Genomic DNA, 21190 nt, shown 5'->3' on the forward strand with positions numbered 1-21190 from the left:
CCATCTCTATCTTTTCCCATTCGAGCCCTGTGCTGTCTACTGACTTTTAGCCTATTCCAGATTTTACACTCCCCACTTCAAGGCCTTTATATATTTAGGTGTTGAGGGTAAGGGAGGAACATCAGAGTGCACAGGAAGCTCTCTTTCCCTTAAAAGGAGAATTAGTGTCTGCCCAGTATTCAGAGTGAATTTGATGCAAATTAGAAGCGACAGAACAGAAATCCCATATCCAAAGTTCTCTTTATTGGCCTGAGCCATTTTCCTGTATTTTGAAATCCCTGGTCTTCACAATGATGCCTTTTCCCCATTATCTACTATGATTTTTATTTGGGAAACTGCTCATGTTCCAGGGCATGCATTAGATTCCCATAGTCCTTACACAGACCTTAAAAGTTTGATAGTATTACAATTGGAAATTTTCCTACCAGCAGTTATGTAAATTAAGGCTCAAAGATCATCACAGAGCTTGGAAGATAAAGGATCAGGTATGGGAACACTCCTTTCAAGTGTTTTTTTTTTTTTTTTTTTTTTTTTTTTTTTGGTTTTTCGAGACAGGGTTTCTCTGTGGTTTTGGAGCCTGTCGTGGAACTAGCTCTTGTAGACCAGGCTGGTCTTGAACTCACAGAGATCCGCCTGCCTCTGCCTCCCGAGTGCTGGGATTAAAGGCGTGTGCCACCACCACCATTTTTTTGATGGCAGGATGAGAGCAGGAACAGGAAAGTTTTTAACTCTTATGGTGGTTTTCCCAAGGAAAAAAGTGAATATCCCCTATAGTATATGAAAAGGTCTATAATCTAATGAGCTAGGAAATAAATTATAATAACTTGAAAAGCCAAACACATGACAGTGGAGTTGTGCACATCTTAATTTAATTCAAGGATAGATGCATGACTTCAACAACAAAAAAAATCTTTCCTTTGAGTCTTAATGTTCCGGCTTCACATTTTCTAAGGACACATTTATTGATTCATTAAAACAATCATAGTTTTGGCCTCTGGCCTCTACCGGTTTCAAAAAACATGAAGTCCTAGATAAGAAGAGAAGTAATAAAGTCAATTTTCAGCAACAAAAGTGAAGCTACTTTTAAAATTAAGAAAACTGAGTTTTGAGTTTGATGCCATAGTGGTCTGCGTGGTGAGAACTTTTTTCAAGCAAAGTAAAGACAAACAAGACAATCAGACAAGCAATAATAATCAAAGTATAAACCAAACCAAACCAAAGGGAAAAGAAGAATAACCAAGGGAAATGGGGTATTATACTACAAATTAAATACTTTATATTCATAATAATGAATTCTTTTAATAAACAACAAAATGGATAACCCTGGAAGATGGTATATAACATGAAATGAGCCAGAGAAGAAAATAAAATATAGCATACTCTTCACCTGTGAAGTATAAAAATGTTGAACTCTTCATTCTAAACAAAGGGAGTAGAATTGTAGCCTGAGGATGGAAGCTGAGTTGGGGAATAAGGGTTGTACCAAAGACTCTAAATGCTCATTAATGAAGAATAAAATCTAGTGATTCACACAAGGAACTGGAATTGGAGGTATATCACTGCACTGTATATTGCAAAATTGCTAAAGGGTAGATTTTAAATATTCACATTGCAAAATAAAGACAATCCTTAAGGTGATTGATATTTCAGTTAGTTTGATTATCTCACGACATATACTTTTACTAGAATATCATTTAACCCCATAATTATCAACAGACACAATATTTGTCTGTTGAAGTAAATGGAAATGCTGCAATATTGAAGCTTTAATTAGGAATTAGTTATTGCACATATCTCAAATTTGCGAGAATAGCATGCTAAATTTAGTGATTCCTAGCCTGGTTTTATAATTACTAACATGACTATGTTTGGCGAATCTATTATTTCATTTCTTAGATTTTTATGACTTTATTCTCATTGAAGAGCAAAATTATTTTTAAAATAAAATCTCTCCTGTGTTGAAACTGAAACTGTGTGAATACCTGAAATTATAGCACTTAGGAGACTCAGGCAAGAGGATTGCCATAACAGATGCCAGTTTAGACTAAACAAGGATATTTGGTCTCAAAAGAAAATTAAAAGCAAATATCAAATGCCTCATGTCTTAGGGTTTCTATTACTGTGATAAAACACCATGATCTAAAACTACAAGGTTTATTTTAGCTTAGAGCTCACATAGTCCTTCACTGAGAAAAGTCAGGTCAGGAACCCAAATACACCAGGGACCTGTAGGCAGGAGCTGATGCAGAGGCCATGAAAGGATGCTGCTTACTGGCTTGCTTGTCATGGTTTAGTTTGCCCTCTTATAGAACCCAGAACCAACACCTCAGATGTAGCACTGTCCCAGTAATCTGGGCCTTCCCACATTTAATCATCAATCAAGAAAATGGATGACCAGAGGCAAATCTGATGGGGGCATTTACTCAGTTGAGGTTCCCTCTTCCAAAATGACTCCAATCTGTGTCACCCTGACATAAAATTAGCCAACATCCCATGATATGTTCCTTCAGATATATATGGACTTCATTAAGTTTATTCACAGCCACAATACCATTGCTGCATTAAAAAATCAATAGTTTATTTAGCATCATGTAGCAAGTGTTCATATTTCCCTGAATGCCACACAAAGCTTTCACTAATTTGATAAAATAATCTGTCTCTGTAACCTTTAACTTTGATCACATGGGAGAATTTCCTGTATATTCAACAAACTTCTGATTTTGAGGTTGGAACTTAGTATGGGCACTGAAAAAAAAAAGTCTCAGGACTACTGCTTTATCCCAAATATTTCCTGTAACATGTTAGCTAGATCTAGAGATTTGTTTGAAAGTGTATTATTGATGGTTACACTTTATTTTGTTTGGTATTTAATCAAATAATATGTCAAGATAAAACTCTTTGATTCAGCAACTTCTATTCCATAGAAGTATTAATTTTTTGAAGTCTCAAGTTAACTTTCTGTTTTTTAAAGTCAGAACCTCTCAATAGATGGGCTTTGAATCTTTGATTTGAAACTGTGTGGATTCTTTAAATAAAAAATATGTCCCTGAATCCAAATTTTAAGGAAGACCTGAGACCATCTCAGAGCTGGGGATATACATCACCTCTTCTATAAAACCTGGGAAGTAAGAATATATTACTTATATTGTTTAGTTTTCTTTTTCCAGTTTTTTTTAGCATTGCATACATATATACAATGAAATATAAACATACCCACTTCCCATCTTCCTAACTAAGAAAAAGATCTTTAAGAGTGCAGTTTTCTGCATTCTCTCTATATAGTTCTATACCATCTGAAACAGTAATCACATGATGGTGTTGGAGGTCCTTCTGTCTACGTGCTGCTTTTATTGGTTAATGAATAGAAACTGTCTTGGCCTGTGATAGAGCAAAAAAACAGAGCTAGGCAGAGAAAACTAAACTGAATGCTGGGGAAAGGAGGCAGAGTCAGGGAGAAGCCAAGGAGCTGCCACCAGAGACAGACATGCTGAAGCTTTGCTGGTAGGCCACAACCTCGTGGTGATGCACAGATTAATGGAAATGGGTTAAATTAAGATGTAAGAGTTAGCCAATAAGAAGCTAGAGCTAATGGGCCAAGAAGTGATTTAAATAATATAGTTTCTGTGTGGCTCTCCCCCTCCAACACAAGGAGTCGACTTACTATGAGAAAACACGCTCCAAGCATCACAGCCTTCATTTTCACATCAAGGTCTAGTGGGAACTGGATCCCAAAACTGTCCACATCTGTCAGTAACTCCTTCAGAAAACCAGACCAATGCTTGGAAATCCTACCAATCACAATATTTTCGTCGAGAGACGTGATCTGGATTGAAAACAAAAATCAGTGAACCAAAGGAGAAGTTTAAAAAGTTCTAGCAAACTAATAATAAACTACTTTCATGGATAAATATCAGAAATGTGCCATTCAAATCACGCTCCCATGTAACTAAACATTGGAAGGGGTGTTCCATAAAATAGAAATTTTTGGCATTATGTATGAAAAATTCACAAGGTTTCCCCAGTATTTTCACTTATTTCCTAAAAGTAAATTATATTTCAGCTTGGATTCTGTTAATGTTTCTGAAAATAGAAATAATAATAACTTTGCACATATCTAGATGCTTGCTCATATAGATCTATTTTTACTCCTACCATTATATAAAGTCTTTGTAGGCTGTATTAAATACCCTCACACATGTTCACAGCCTCATACACACATGCTTTGTAAGATCTCTTGTAGTATTCACCTGTAATTTTTTAGAACTGCCCATGTTTGTGATTGACCATGCTTTGGTCATTGTAGGCAAGGCTTCATGTACACATAACTGTATTCTAAGGGAGGAATGAAAACTCCACAGTTACCAAGTGCAGCAGGCAGTGTGACAAGAGTGAACACAGAGACCAGCATTCACTGGCACGGAGAGAGGGTTCTAAACATGGCGACCGGGTATGAGGAAGTGGCAATCCTCATTTGCTTTAGACTATCTATGACCGTTCTGTGGAAACATAGGCCTCGTTTGTTTTCAGGTTTTCTGACTTTCAAAGAGAATGAGAGAGTCAAATTTCCTCAGCTTTAAAAGTCCTCCAGGAAGTAAATGTAAAAACATGTTTTCCAATGGACTGACTTAACAGGGAGATCCCAGAGAAGCATGACTGGACAGTAATCACTATACCTGCACTAAGCTTTTTCTTCTAAAAAAAAGATTCACTCATTTTTATTTTATGTACGTGGGTGTTTTGCTTCCATGGAGGTCTATGTAGCATGTGCGTGCAGTGCCTGAAGGCACTTTTCTTTGACCTTGCTTCTTGTCAGGTATTGGTCATAGCAATTTGAGAAGTAGCCAATATAGGAATTGTGGATATTTTTCAGATGACTGCACCTTATTCTTTAACAGCATCAGCAAGGACCTTTCATTGGATCAGAAAATATTTCTCTGAGCACATTATTTCTCTTTTGAAATATTTGTACAAAAATCTCCATTTAATCCAACCGTAGCGCATTGCAAAATATGTTCTACTTATAAGGAAATGAAGTCCAATAAACATGATCACATCTGTTACCTCAAAATCAATATTTCCTCCAAAGCTGCACGTGATACATGGGCCAGCAATTTTTAGAACAGCCTGTTTTTTCTCATTTTGAACTGTAAATGTTGGCAGACAAGGGTGCCAGGTCTGAATAACATAACCTATTGGCACACCTGGAGGAGCTTGGACTTCTATCTAAAAGGAAAAAGAACGTTGATAAATATGTTTGTGATCATATTGTCTATTTGTGCCTTCATTTACTAAGAATGGCCCACAGTATTCCAATTTGCAACACCCGTTAATTAGATCACTGCTATTTCTTTTCTTAATTCATGGAGGAAGTAACTGCCCCAAAGAAAGATGAATTAAGTTGCATCAGATTCCTCAGCTAATACATAGAAGGAACAAATTGAATGCTTGACAGTTTGCATGTTTCATTTATAAAACTGAAAACTATATATATAAATGAAAATATATAAATGAAAACTTTTATAAAAAACTGTCAAAATCATTAACAAACTCTTTTTCTTAAACTTGTTTATTAACAGTGGCTTATCTATATGGACAGAGCTCTGATCATTGGTGAATTTTCAACTGTGAGTCCTGATGTTGTTTAAGGAAAGGACGCTGAGCACTAGACTCATGGCCCTGCTATTTGTTTACTAAGAGGACATCACAATCCATGATCAAGCTTCATGAGCATGTTCTACTGGTTATATAGTACTTTCCTCAGATCCTTTCTCCTCACATACTGCTATGCATGTAAGATTATACCTTGTCTAAATAGCATGGACAACACATTCTTTATACACAAACTTATTCTCTCAGAGTACAGTAAGTACTCTGTTAAACCTCAAATAACTTTTTCCTGTGTTCTTTGTTTGAGCCACACTATAAGAATATCATCAGCAGAATCACTGGGATATGCAGGCAGAACTGGTCATGGGCTAGTGAAATCCAGGCAAGAGCTACCTTCCCTGAAAAGTCTGTATGCCCTGGTATCTGTTCGAAAAGGCGCCTTTGCAATGATTAGATCACCAAGTAATATGAACCAGACAGCAGGACTTTAGCTGAGGAAGTTTCCATCTGGAGAATGTTTACTACAGAGGACATAACTTGATGTGTTTATTAAAAGAGAAGAAATGAAAAATACAGGAAATGATATTTTTTTCTGTTTGTCCCTCAGTTTAGTATTCAAATCATCAGACAAATCACAAGATGAATACATGTATCTTTATCCCAGCTCTTCTGTCAATGCACTCTATTTCTGGAAAACTGTTCCAAGACATCCTCAGACATGGAGCCCCATTAGTTTGATTCATACCAGTCATGATCATTTCTGAGAAGAGATGTAACCAAAATGTCCTCCCTTGAACATCAGAAAGTGCTGTTTGAGATATCACTCTGCCACTAAGGGGAGATTAGCCAAGGGCATAGGCTTAGTTTTTCAGCTTCCTTCCTACCGTTGAAGAAAGACCAAATATTGCTCATGGGTCACTTTTAAAAATATTAAAAAAACATGGCAAAAATTCTTGCTAAACTATGTTGCAAACTGTGTTGGTAAGTGTTCACAGACCTTCTGGAGGCAGCAGGGGCAGAAACAAGAGCTACATCTTAGTGGTCGATTCAAAAGTATGACTTCGTGACCTGAGTTATCAAGAATCCTCATGGAGAAACTCCTGTAGTCCCCACAGCAATTGCGTGTGAAGAAATTAGACTCCTCCACTGCGTAGTAAACCTTCTGCCCAAGTTGGTTCTGAATTTTGTATTTGTTAGCTGTTTCAAAACCTAAAATGGCTAAAAGAGATAAAGCATGTAAACATAATCAATGGTGCATTAAAATCCTCAACCTATCCTAAGATCATATAATATCTAGATATTCCGGGTCTAGATGATATTCTAGATAGCACAAAAAGAGAAAAAGGAAGAAGGTATATATAGACAATTCAGTCTGAAGGAAGGAAAGGCAGAAGAAAAGGAAGAGAGGCCAGCAAACTAAGAAGAAATCAAATAGCTCTGGGAGACACGGAAAACAAAGCAGTCATTTTTGATACCGCTATGGTTTAATTCATGAAGGAGACTGCTGCACAGGGCAGGCCCAGTGGTGATAGGTGTGTGGATCAACATCCACTTCTCAAGCATAGTGTTCATGTATTATGGATAAACTAAAGAACGGCTGATGTTTTTAAAATCATATGAGTCAATAAAGCAAATCAGTTGGTTTGAGACTTTTTCATAAACCATATTTTTTTGGCATTAACATTGAGCATTGGGGAGACATACACTTCATGCACACAGGTAAAATGAGAGCAATTGAAAGTGGAAAGGTGAAGAGCAACACTGCACTGAGCCAGGGTCCCCTTGAGGAGGGTAGGGAAATACTGGACAAGAGGTGAGTGTGAGAAAGGTGCATGGCACCTCAGCTCAGATTTCAACTGTCCTATCACGGTGCCATGTTGTGGGACCACAAAGCCAAAGGTGTTCCAAATGAACTCTGCCTTACTGGTGTTCCTTTCAATGCTGAAAACAGACAGGTGCCAAATGCAGATTCTCAAGAATCATCTAACCAAAGTCTAGCTATGGGGGTCTTCTCTTGTTTAGAGACAGAAAGAGTAGTTAATAATCAAATTTGCCCATAGAAAAATGTCCTTTAGAAGCCCTAGCACTATGGACTCATTTTAGAGGCTTCGATGAGACTTGAAGATGCCTTGAATTCGGTCTCTTAAAAACTGCCATGTAACAATACCTGCCACAAATATTTTTGTGAAGATTTAGAAAATTGAAAATTATTTTATTTTTACTGAGAGAACATCTATTATTCAAATAGCAGTTCAATTGTGTAGCTTGAACTATACTCATTTTATCCAACTTCTAGTTTTCTGCCAGCTCATTGGAAAATTAAATCCAACAAAATGAGTCTATGCAGGGCTACAATCAGTTTAGTGGTAGCATAATTGCTTACTATGCACAAGACCCTAGATTTGAGTCCTAAGAGTGCAAAAGAAAAAAAAAATGATGGAACTTTATCCTTAGCGTCTGTTTACTTTTCAATAAGATGAAAGTACAATTGCTGGTTATAAACTCAGATGCTGAAAGTGAACAGAGAATTTGTTATCTTTTATATTGTTTGTAATAGTAAAAATGACTCCATTTGAGAGAATAAGTAAAAATTTGAAGATGTGGGTTTTTCTTCTTAATGACAAACTGAAGAGCTAGTGAATGTGGATTAATAATACAGTGACTGTAATTGTTGAGCAAATAATTTGAAACTTACATATCTAAAACTTAGAAATGTAAGGCTACATAGTCTATAAAATCTGACTTTGAGGCTTAAAATTCTCAAAATATGTACTGTGGAATTTGAATATTTGCAAATATTCAAAGTACAAAACATTATTAAAAAGATAGTGTTTGTTTTCAAAGAAAAACTTGGTTTAGAAAAACTTAAGCCCAAAATATTATAATATGTAACAAAATACATAAAAGGCAATTTAAATGAAATAAGGAAAACTATGTATTTAAAGTCCAGAAGTGCGCCATACAATGCATGGCCCGATTTTCCAATGAAAAGTAACTTTGTAGACAGGTGACCATGAATTTAAAAGGTGTATTCTAAATGTCAGCTGTTATCCTGTTCTGGTAGATACACGACACGGTAGCTCACACATCTCTCTACAATCTCCATCCACTTGGAAATTATCATAATTATCTAGTAGCTTCTTCAGTTCTTTTTTTTGCACCTGGAGACACTGGACCTGTGGAGATATCTGTAGGCACCTGGCCATGCTCTGCACAGCGTCTCTAAGACAACAGGGCCCTGGGCTGAACTAGGAAGTGCTGAGGAGCCCTATAACACATAGATGTCATGGTCCTGCATGGCATTAACAGTGATTTTACAGAACACCGCCACCCTAATTCCAAAGATCTTTCACTGTATGACCCGCACCATTGCCCAAGGTACTGTGCAAGCCTCACACTGGTTACAATCTAGTAGACAGCAGCTGAGAAACCAAATAGGGTGGTAAAACATGGGGCAATTTTTAGATATGAGAGCAAAGGTAAGTTTTCGGTGTTCTTTTTCAAATTAGTACCTGTATCATGAGGGAAGTTGGCCATCATAATATTTACCAAGAGATCCCTAATTTATAGAAATGAAATTTCTAGATACCACTGCTTGTTTGAAGACTATGAGGAAAGACATTGTAAGCAACCGAGTTCTCCATCCTGCGTCCTCCAGAATGCTGTATTTGTGGTCTTCAGTGTGCCCTTACTTTCATTGTTTTTCTAGAAATATGAAGAAGAGAACAGAATACACACCTTCCACAAACTCAAACTGCTGGTGAATCAGAATGTGATCTATCTGTCACAGTGAAAAGAAAATGGAGAATTTCAGATGCTTTAGCTAACCAACTTTGGATTCATATTTTTAGTATTTATAACCAGCTGCCAACAATTATCAGTATCAAATTCTCACAATTGTTTATTTTTTGATAAAACTATATTTAAAAACTTTTCCCATTAAAACATATCTACTGAATTAATTTATTATTAATGTGTGGAAATTAGTTCAGTTTGGCTTAACCTGACATATCTATAAAAATTAGAAAGTCCTCCCTAGATGATTTTTGTGAAATATGAAAACATTTTATATATGTTTATATACATCTTCTATACATGTTTATTTACATGACTTCTATACATCTTATGATCTGTGGCCTTTTTGTTGTAGTGGCTTTTCAGGTTTTGAGCAGGGTTTCCTTATGTAGCCCATGATGGCACTGCACTTACGATCTCTCTGACTTGGCTGGATTCAGGGCATGGGTCACCATGACCTGCATGATGTTGTCTCTTTAAAAAATGTTTCAAAGTATTTTTTTTTCAAAATATAAACAAGTACATATTCAGAAGACAGTTCCTTTGCTGAACTCCAGATGCTCTCTTGTACAAACACTGAACTGTAGACTCTAATTAAAGCTATCTGACTTACAAAACAAAGCAAGTGTCAACTTAACATTGCTATGTTAAACTACATGCAGTACCCCCAAACCCAGATTTTTTTCTCTTATGGTTGATGTTTGAAACATTGCATGTGTCTAATATTAAAAGTGGTCTGAATAAAAATTGTAATTTTACTAATTACAAAAAATAGTAGAACACTCGGCACACAGAATATAAATTCATTTTTTTCAGTACCACTTACTGAATCTGACCTCTATGATTTACTAAGCTATTTAACACACCAAGACATTTATACAGTATTGTGATTGCGGAGTACAAAATACAGAATCAAGGCATGAGGTTTCAGAAGGCAGGTCTGCTTTCATAGGCTTATAATGCTGAGCCGCTGAGGTAACTGGAAAGTTTCCACCCATGTAAATGGCTGTAATTATAGTACTTCTGCATCACAACGGCTCTGTAAAGAAAAAAGAGTTAAGCCTTATAGCCTGTGTATAAGCATGACCCTTCTCCATGGCCATGCCAGATCTTGTCAATTATCTTCTTGAAAATGGCCCCGGGTGAGGTAGAATCTCAAAAATGTTTGTAAGCTATATTTTACAGCTAAGGATAGTGAACACTTTTAGTGATGTTTACTAACCACATGTATTTCTTCCTTTTGAGAACTTTCTGTTCAATTCTATAGTTTCACTTTTTTTGGTTGGGTGCTTTGATTTCTTGACATTTAGGTTTTTTGAGTTCTTACTATACTCCATACACTAATCGTCTGTCAAATGTATAGGTAACAAAGATTCTTTTCTGTTCTCTGGGCTGCCTCTGCACTCATTAACATTTTGTTTGTGATAAGAAGATTTAGTTTCATGAGAAACCATTGGTTGATTTCTGATCCTATGTCCTGTGCAACTGGATGGAGTCCTATTTAGAAAACCCTCACCATGACTATGTGTAGACGTGAACTCGTTAGAAGTCCTATGCAGAAAGCGCTAGCCATGCCTACATGTAAAACTGCACTCATTACTTCCTTTCTAGCACTTTCAGACCATCAGATCTTATGATCCTTGGTCCACACTCTTGGCAGGATTGTAATGAATGCAGACACAATGAAAATCGATCTGGAAGTTTTGCAAAAGACTGAAAATAAAACTTCCATATGTCCCGTGCATGTCACTTCTGGACATATACTCAAAGGACTCTACGTTTTATTGCAGGGATGTCTGCACACATATGGTCACCGCTGTGCTTTTCAAAATAGCTAAGAAATGGAATCATCCAAGATGTGCAATAACTGATGCCTGGAAAAGGAAAATGCAGGACAGGCACACGATGGAATTTTATCCATCTGCAAAGAAATGTGAAACAATAAAATTTGAAAGTGAATTGATGGAACTGGAAAATATCAAAGTGAGTGAGGTAATCTCTAATCTGGAAAATCAAACACCATATGTTCTCTCTCAAATGTGAATAGGTTTGGATCTTTATGGATGTGTTTATTTAAATTATACTGTCTGTAGAAACCCCAAAGGGAGGAGAAGAGGGGCATGGAAGAGCTGTGGGTGATGAAGAGGCCTTACAGAAACTGAGGAAGGTAGCAAATGTGCAATATAAAAACTGAAGAAATACTGAAAGTGGCAAATTTTAAACAAAGGCCAGGGGTTGAGGAGAACAGGAGGTACAGAGAGAGGGGTAACAGAAACTAAAAATGCATGAAACAAATCAAAACTTACTAATTTATAAGCTTCGTAATTTTTTTCTTTTTTAATTGATTTTATTGAGCTATATATTTTTCTTTGCTCCCCTCCCTTCCTTTTCCCTCACCTTCTACCCTCTCCCATAGCCCCATGCTATTTACTCAGGAGATCTTGTCTTTTACTTCCCATGCAGATTAGATCCATGTAGCTTCATAATTTTTAACTGTCAAAATGGATATACCATGCATGGTCAATAATGCTTATCCCAGAAGCCATGGGTGATAATGCTTATCTCAGAAGCCATGGGTTATAAAACTAAAATCCAAGGGCCAAGTGTGGAACATCTTCTCAGGAATTATTGACCAAGAATGTCCCAGAGGCTCCCCAAACTCTACCGGTTATGACCATTGCTTCCTGCACACTTTGATTCCAGAACTCAAGGAAATCATACTTCAACTGAGCTGTCAGCTTCCTTCTTGCTGCTAGATTTAATATAGTTTGTAATCTTCAGACTTTATATTCTCTAACACCATCTTGTCAAGCAAGGTATTCCTGCTACTGAAATAGAGGCACAGCTCTTCTGGAGGTAAACTACTGATTTCCTATAGGATCTGAAGCCTGACAAGAGGAAATTCACGTCTTGAACCAGGGACCAGGTTCAAAATCCCATGGTTGGGGAGGTCACAGGCACCAGCAATGAACTTACTATTTATATTTTGCTAAAATGGACAAATCATCAAACTTCCTTCAAAGTATTTATATTTATCAACAGACCAGTGCTGCCCTCAGTCTTGATCAAAGATACTTCTCTCTGCCATGAATGGTGAATTAATGCAGAGACCCACTGCTGGCTAAGGTGCTGAGAACAAGTGACTGTTGATATGAAACAGCCATGTCCCCATTTCACCGACTCCAAGTCTCAGAGAGCATCACAGAAGACAGGGAAGAGAGGAGGAGCCACATGATGAGAAGAGACCTATGAACTCACAGCAGCTGTGTTTCCCTGGATAGGGTCTACACAATACTGAGCTGGTAAACATTTAGTCAGAGATAATAACATGGCTCATGGTTCTCAACACTCCTCTGAGAACTACTTTTGGTCTCAGGCTCTCAGATTGCTGGCAGTGAGGAAGTCATTGTCTTTAGTAATTTAGCCACTAGTACCTTACCCATGCAACTGTTGATAGTACAATTATAAAGCCCAGGGGTAGGTCTGTTAAAACTCAATGGTTTTCAAACTAACAGTCAAACACACACACACACACACACACACAAACACACACAAAATAAATAAATAAATAAATAAATAAATAAAGGACAGGAAAGTTGGATGAGGATTTGGCTTGAAAATAGTTGTCAGTGTAGGAGTGAGACAAAAGAAGGTAGGTGAATTAATGTGACCAGAATTTTATTGTAGACATGTATGAAATTTTCAAATATCAGCTAATGAGGAATATACTGTATAGTGTATTATAAAAAACTAGAAATGTGCTGAATATTTACTAGTATTTGACTATTATCATAAATCACTTCCAAGGTAATAGAAAATATGGATATTAGCCTTCATCAGGCGATGAAAGGAGACAGAGACAGAGTCCCACATTGGAGCACCAGACTGAAACCTCAAGGTCCAAATCAGGAGCAGAAGGAGAGAGAGCACGAGCAAGGAACTCAGGACCGCAAGGGGTGCACCCACACACTGAGACAATGGGGATGTTCTATCAGGAACTCACCAAGGCCAGCTGGACTGGGTCTGAAAAAGCATGGGATAAAACCGGACTCGCTGAACATAGCGGATAATGAGGACTACTGAGAACTCAAGAACAATGGCAATGGGTTTTGATTCTACTGCACATACTAGCTGTGTGGGAGCCTAGACTGTTTGGATGTTCACCTTACTAGACCTGGAAGGAGGTGGGAGGTCCTTGGACTCCCCACAGGGCAGGGAACCCTGACTGCTCTTAGAGAGGGGGAGTTGATTGGGGGAGGGGGAGGGAAATGGGAGGCGGTGACAGGGAGGAGACAGAAATCTTTAATAAATAAATAAATTAAAAAAAAACCAAACCAAACAAACAAAAAAATAGATAAATCACTTCCAAGGTAATAGAAAATACAACTTCCTAAGACATTCACATTTTACTTCAGAAAGAAAATAAATCCATAAAAATCAGTGACTCATTTTAGAATAGATGGTCATGTTTTATGGGTCATGTCATAACCTCTACATGATTTTTCAATCTGAGGTAGATGAATTAGGAGGAATTCAAAACAGTGGATCCTAAACCAGACTATAGCATCGAGTGACACCGTTTGTCAAAAAAAAAAAAAATCTATTTACTGACTCTAATTTTTATGAACCACAGTGTTTGCCTACCCATAAGTAAACTAGAAGCATGGTCTTGTTTATGAAGCTTTATCTTTTTGAACTTACGTGAATTAAATATTCCAATCCAGGTGGCACTTCAGAAGAGATGGCGCTGGAATCCATGGGGTCACAGCAGGTCCACCTAGCTGGTGAGATTCTGGCTGACTTTGGGTAATAAAGAAGGCTGGGCCTTCATCAGCATAGATGGGTGGTGGGACTGGACAGCCAGCCTGAGGTCCTGAGTAACCAGGATGTCCACTACTTCCCGAAACAGGAATAAACCAAATAGTTGTTACTGCACAGAAAAATGGAATAACAAATCCTTTTGGAAATTACCTTAACTAGCTCTAAGATACATTTCAACTCTAGTATCTATGAACTTTAAAGTGTCATTATTATTTTTTTATAGCTACTTCAACAAAGTCCATGGGATATCATATCTTCACCTATTTTTGAGAGTTCTGACTGTGATGAATCAACAGACAACCTTTCCTTTGGTAGCAATTTCCCCAAAACTGACACATTCCTCTCTGGAGGAAAAAGGGGAACTCTTAATCCTCAGCAGGTAAACAAATCTCACTGATCAAAGAAAGCCGAAATGTACAACAGCAAGGCCCCTCCTCAAGAGTATAGGATCAGTTACCAAAGCCTCAGTAGAGAGACCTCCCTGCCTTTTGAGTTGCCTGCAAGCTGTGCTGAGAGCTGCAGGAATGAACCATGTGTGAGTTGTCAATCAACAAGGATGGGCTGGACTTTGCCATACTGCAGTTGCCTAAGAGATGTCCAAGCTCCTATTTGTAACTTTTCACCTACTCTCAGATCCTCAGCTTGGACTTCAGTGAAGTTGTTACTTTGATATGTTAATGGTACCCTCTCTTAAGGGAGAAGACATCTGTTCAGGCCTCCATGGAAAACGTTAACACAACACCCTTGCCATTCAGCCTTGAATGTTAAATATGTGAGACAAAAATCACTAATGATTAGAGTTATTTATATGAAGATTTGGCATGAGTTCATGGGAAAAGATGTTAGTGATAAAACCAAAGCAAAGGATGTAAATTACTATTTCTAGGACCAAAGCATCTTGCGAAAACAAATAATTTGGAAACCTGAACAAAAACTTCTCCTGTATGTATAGAACAGGGGAAGGTTTTCTACTGGAGTGAAAATTAAAATAAATAAAAGTTAAGTAAAAATAATAAGAAAGGAGGCTCTGCCAGTGCAAGAAATCCAATTAGGTCAAATCAAACCAAATCAAAATGCCCATCATGTTATTAAGTAAGACGCTCTCGGGCAGCCCAGTGCATGGTGGGGAGACAGGACAGCAGGGAGCCTATGCAGATGTGAAAAACACATGTTTCTCCTCTGGGAGCCCACTTAAATACCCTGTGGGAGTATGATGGGGGAGGAGGTCAGGACCTGGCATGCTAGGATTTGGAGTCCAGACCAATGCAACTCCCAGGCCAGGAGGCTGGGGTGGATGCCAGGGGTTGGGGACTATGCTCCCAACTTAACAGTGATATTTGTCAAGGTCTGGAGTTATTTGTCTATTTTTCACAACTTATGAGTTAGGCTGGCACTGAAATGTGGTAGGTTAAAGTCAGGAATGCCACCACCATCCCCACATGCCCAAAGTGACTTACTTGAAAATAAAGAATTCTCTATTCCAAATATTATTGTTCTATATGCAGTAATATGTATGACTGCAATTAAGTTTCACAGGCTTATTTTTATAGTTTATGGAAGAGCAGTTTCTAGGCTCCATAATATAATAGCACTGATAGCTATGGGGAACCTAATCCTTAGAATAGGCAACACATTTAAAAGAAATCCACACATCATTAAAAGTAGGATTGAGCAAAAAGAAAATATATAAATGTCTCATAAACATAGCTTTTATTGTCAATTCCTTCTAAATAAATGAACATTCACAGGTGATCTATCATGTGATTGTATCTGTTGTACAATAAAGAGAAACAATTATCAAGAAGATAATTTGCACTTAAGCAACTTACAATTAACTTCCAGGAGAAAGAAAATGTTTCTAAAATAAAGTTTTCAGACACAAAGCAGCCACTTCAGATAGATATAGCTTAAATGGAGATGGAAATGCCAGGAAGGGAGAAGCTTTATGAGATGCTGGAGGGAGAAACAGTGGAGAAGGAAAGGGAAGGAAAAGTGAAAGAGCTGATTTAGGATGGGACTCTGGCAGGTCTACCAAGAGAGACATCCAAAGAAGAATAGAAAGCTCTGATCGTAACACAACAGCACACAAGTTACCTCCAGAAGTCCTTTGTAAGGAGTTTTCACTTACAAAGTTGCTTGAGAGACAATGAAATACTATGGGGAGAAGAATGAGTTCATGACACCATTTATATCTTAAAAATGTTGAGCATTCAAATTCCCACTGTGAAAAACAAATTAAAATGACAACCTTTTTAAAAATTAACAGATATACATGAGAAGGATGAGAAGGGACAAGCTAGCAATTTGCTCCTATAGGGAGGAGAGGAGAACAAAACAAAACAACAAAGGAAAACTGTTGCTTGGTGTAGGAGGTTATTCTGTCTATGTTTTGCTTTCATTGGTTGAATAAAGAAACTGCCTTGGCCTTTTGATAGGGCAGCTCTTAGGTAGGTAGAGTAGACAGAACTGAATGCTGGGAAGAAGGGCAGACAGAGATCTGCCATGAAGCTGCCAGGTCAGACATGCTGAATCTCTCCTAGTAAGCCATGACCTCGTGGTGACATACATATTATTAAAAATGGGTTGAATCAAGATGTGAAAGTTAGCGAATAAGAGGCTAGAACTTATGGGCCAGGCAGAGTTTAAACGAATACAGTTTCTGTGTGATTATTTTGGGGGTTAAGCTAGTGGGAGGCCGGGACGAAAAGCAGGCCCTCTCTCCCTCAATAGTCGCCCTTTCTAGTTGGTCTTAATAATAAAAACCCAGAGTCAGGTATCAGGGTAAATGTAGAAAGAACAGAGAAATGAAGGAGTCAGTTTTATCTCTATGAAATCCTCAAACCAAGGGAACAAGGTCCTTTATCTACAAGTCCTCAGACTGAATGCCTTGAGGTCATGTCTCCTGCCACTTTATAGTCCTTTCTCTACCCAGCCAGATCACGTTCTGTCTTAGAGAGCAGCAGAAACAGAGATAAATTTTAGATAGGCCATCCTCAGACATTTCAGAGATCTACAGAACATGGTGTAGTGATATTTCATTTGTATTTTAATAAATCAAACTTGCTTGAAGATCAGAGAACAAAACAGCCCCATTGATCAGACTTACACACCAGACAGTGGTGACCCACATCTTTAATCCCAGTAGCCATGCTAATTTGCCATAAAAATTCAGCAGTAGTGGTGCATTCCTTTAATCCCAGGCCTCGAGAGGAATATAAAAGGAGCTCTTAGACACAGTCTCATTCTAAGATTCCTGGAGGCAAGATTGCCACTTCAGACTGAGGTAGAGGTAAGAGCCAGTGGCTGGCTGTTTTGCTTTTCTGACTTTCAGATTGAACTCCAATATTTTTCTCTCGGTTTTTATTAATCATGCTACAATGTGGCATTTAAGATGTTTTAATAACATAGGTTCTTTTTTCATGACAGTGAGACATGTCTGCTCCTGGCAGTACCAATCTACTTCAGAGAGGAAGATGGGCATTACAGATACTCCAAATGGAATTTATGTTCTTTGTGGCAAAAGTAAGCCACTGGGCAAGAAAGTGTTCTTGCCTCAACTGTTGACAGTATGCTGTCCATATTGAACAAGCAGGACACAAAAGAGAGTGAGTGCTAAACCTTGCCAAGATAAAGAGGAACAGTCCTTCAAATATTCTGCTTCATAGAAAAGTTTGTTGAATATTCTAGGCCTTTAGACTGAAGTTGAATGCCCCAATTGCAAAAGAACCTTGAATGACTGTCCAGGCAGCCAGTTGATTCTGTCATTTCTCACATTTTGGAAGTTGATTGTTTGCCCTTCCTGATTACTCAGTCAATATTATTTCCTTCTCAGGTCTCTGAGGCAGATAAAGACTAGATAGTTACAGTTTTCTTTGTTCACCAGACTCAGAAAAGAGAATCACTAAAGAGGTGTGATGTGCGTAAAGATGAGAGACATTGAGATAAAGGTTTGGTAATGCAAGTTCGTATAGAAATTTAATTAGGTACAATTCCCTGAACTCACCAAGACATGACCGATAATGAAGTATTTTCTCTGAATTTTTCAAATGCAAAAACTAGACATTGCTGATGTATTTATTGCCTGTATATATTTTATACAGTTATTGTGCTTGTTGTATATAGGTTTTCTTGTATAAGTTATAACTTTTTTATTTTAGACAAAAAGGGAGAATTGTTGTGATATTTTGTTTGTGCTTTAACAAATATAGCTTGCCTGAAGATCAAAGTGTGGAACTAGCAGTTAGTCATACAGGTCAGGCAGTGGTGGCACACACATTCAATCCCAGTTCTCAGAAGACAGAGAAAGATGGATCTATATGAGTTCAAGGCTACCCTGGCTACACAAAATTGCTCCAGTCTAAAAGAAAATCACAGTCAGATAGTGGTGGCTCACACCTTTAATCCCAGCACTAGGAAGACGGAGATAGAAAGTGATATGACTGGGTGGCGAGAAGAATATAAAGTGGGAGGAGACAGGAACTCACAGCATTCAGTCTGAGGTTTTGCAGAGGCCCATTCAATCCGAGGACTTGTAGAGACAGGAAACCCCATTCATTCTGAGGTTTTCATAAAGGTGAAAACTAGTGGATGACTGTTAAGCTTTTCTGATCTTTCAGCTTTCACTTATATCTTCCATATATTCTAGACTTGGGGCTTGATCATCATTCACCTGCTGTTTATTGGAAGGATTTCAGAAGCTCTTAGCCAACCCATGATGGTGACACCGCTTTTAAAAAATCTTTGAAGAGTATATATAATAAAACAGAAATTCAAGAAGGAACACCATAAACCTAAAATCCCAAATGGCAGCCAAGGCAAAAACTACAGCCTTCACAAACCACACATCTAAAGAAAGTTTTGGCTCAGTGTTCAGTATTAGTATTGGGCTCCTGGAGTCATCGAGCATGATATCAAGAATGGAACTCCAATTGGACCATGATTGTGTCTGGAATTCAAGGACCTGGTAGGTTCAACTCGAGCAGCCATTGAGAAGGTCTGATGTCCATATCTGTCTGATGAAATACCTGTATTAAATTTTCAAAATGTTTGCCTGGTCTGTTCTCAGGGACCATTTCTTTTTGCATAGACATCCCCCGAAGAAAACTGAATGTATTATAAACAGTGCTCACTTGTTCATGCTTTCTTATTTTTTCCTACTTTTTTAAACCTTAGATCTTAAGGTACAGTTAGTGAGGATGAGTACCTTCTGGCAAAACAGCTGCAGGATAAGTTTTCAGTTCTTATCAGACACACACACGCATTTCCCTATATTTTACATAATTATAACATGGTCTTACCTGCTTGCTCAGCCTAGTCCAACATTCCAGAGTCATACACATTGCCCCATTTTTAGGCACACAGTGGGTCTATGTCTCCATTAAGCAAGTTGTAGCACTCTGCTCACAGACCCTATTTAAATGCTCGGTCTCATGAAAGAGCCAGAGTTTGTGCTGGCAGCATGGCCCAGGAAACTGCCATCTTGAAACCACATGAATTTTTTTTTATGCTACCGCTGAGTCAAGAAGACCTCTCTTAAAGGAACTGCAGCATGCCTCCAGCAAGCAGAGCCCATCTGAAAAAAAAATGTGGCTAAACTTTGCTTTTTAGTGTCTAGAATTTTTTTCCAATCCCTCTCAGGATTTATGTGGATTTAGTTACTCATGCTGGTCACCAATTTTTAGTAGTAGGCTGCTTGTTCATTTCTCAGTCACTCAGACTCCTGAAATAACCAAACAAACTGCATTAAGTAAATCACTGGCCCATTAGCTCTAGCTTCTTATTAGCTAACTCTTACATCTTAATTTAACCCACTTTTATTAATCTGTGAATCACAACAAAACTGTGGCTTACCAGGTGAAGGTCCAGCATCTGTCTCTGGAGGGGGCTACATGGCTTCTCTCAACTCCACCTTCTTCCTCCCAGCATCCAGCTTAGCTTTTCCTGCCTAGCTCTACTCTTTTGCTTTCTTACAGGCCAAGACAGTCTCTTTATTAAGCAAAGGTATTCACAGCTTACAGAGGGGAATCCCACATCAATTGTTTGTTTTCTCACTTGCTCAGATACATTCTTATATAGCCCAGGCATACCTGCCAATGGATGACACTACCCAAAGTGGCTTAAGACTTCTGTGCCAGTTAGCAATTTGCAAATGTCCTGTCAAACAAGCTCACAGGCCAGTTTGATGGAAGCAGTTCATGAATAGAGGTTTTCTCCACAGGTAACCATCCTGTCCAGTTGACACAAACTTCCTGGCACAGTTGACCCCTTGTAAACTTGACACACAAATGCTTCCCTGCTCAACCATGTTTCCTTTCTTGTTTGCCCTCAAGATCTCAAGTAATACCACAACATAAAAGCAGTCCTTGGAACTCATTCAAGATTTTATGGGTGCTAAAGGGTTTGGGTAGCTCCACATTTTTAACTCTCACATCTGGGGCACACAACTTGTTTTGTAGGCTTGGGTTTGCACCACTCCACACCTGCCTCGGTCATTGGTGCTTGTTCTACTGTCTCCGATATGCTAGCGCCTTCACTGCAGCTGAGAATGTATCTTTACCAATGACTTCTCAACCTCCAATAGTGCCAAGCCTCAGCTTTTCTTAACGACCCTTTCAAGCCTTTCAAAACCGGACTATGTGAGAGACTCTTATACATTATCAGATTCAACTTCCAGATTGAGATATGTCCTTGGTCACCTCAGTGAGTCACAGATTCTGTGCACTGACCTTAAAGAAATACTTTACAAAAGATTTAACCTTACTGAAATTAATAAGTGGTCTCTTATTAATCACAATTGATTTTTTTTAGCTCCAGATAATCACTATCAATTGTCCCAGTAAAGCAAAGATTTCAGTTCAGTTGTGGTGGTCACTTTCTAATCAATTTAGTCAATTAGAAACTAGATTACCAGAAACCAAAGATTCTTACTTCAAATTATCACAAGACCATCCCTCACAGTGTTTAAGGG

The 21190-nt window shown here is 38.1% G+C and overlaps 1 pseudogene; it reads right to left on the minus strand.

The window, feature by feature from the left end:
• Positions 1–979: 979 nt before the first annotated feature.
• Positions 980–20715, minus strand: LOC121464211 (annotated as a pseudogene).
• Positions 20716–21190: the final 475 nt, after the last annotated feature.

The sequence above is a fragment of the Microtus oregoni genome, unplaced genomic scaffold, assembly GCF_018167655.1.
Source record: "Microtus oregoni isolate MIOR12 unplaced genomic scaffold, Mior012 000028F_ref0000031, whole genome shotgun sequence".
Taxonomy (NCBI): domain Eukaryota; kingdom Metazoa; phylum Chordata; class Mammalia; order Rodentia; family Cricetidae; genus Microtus; species Microtus oregoni.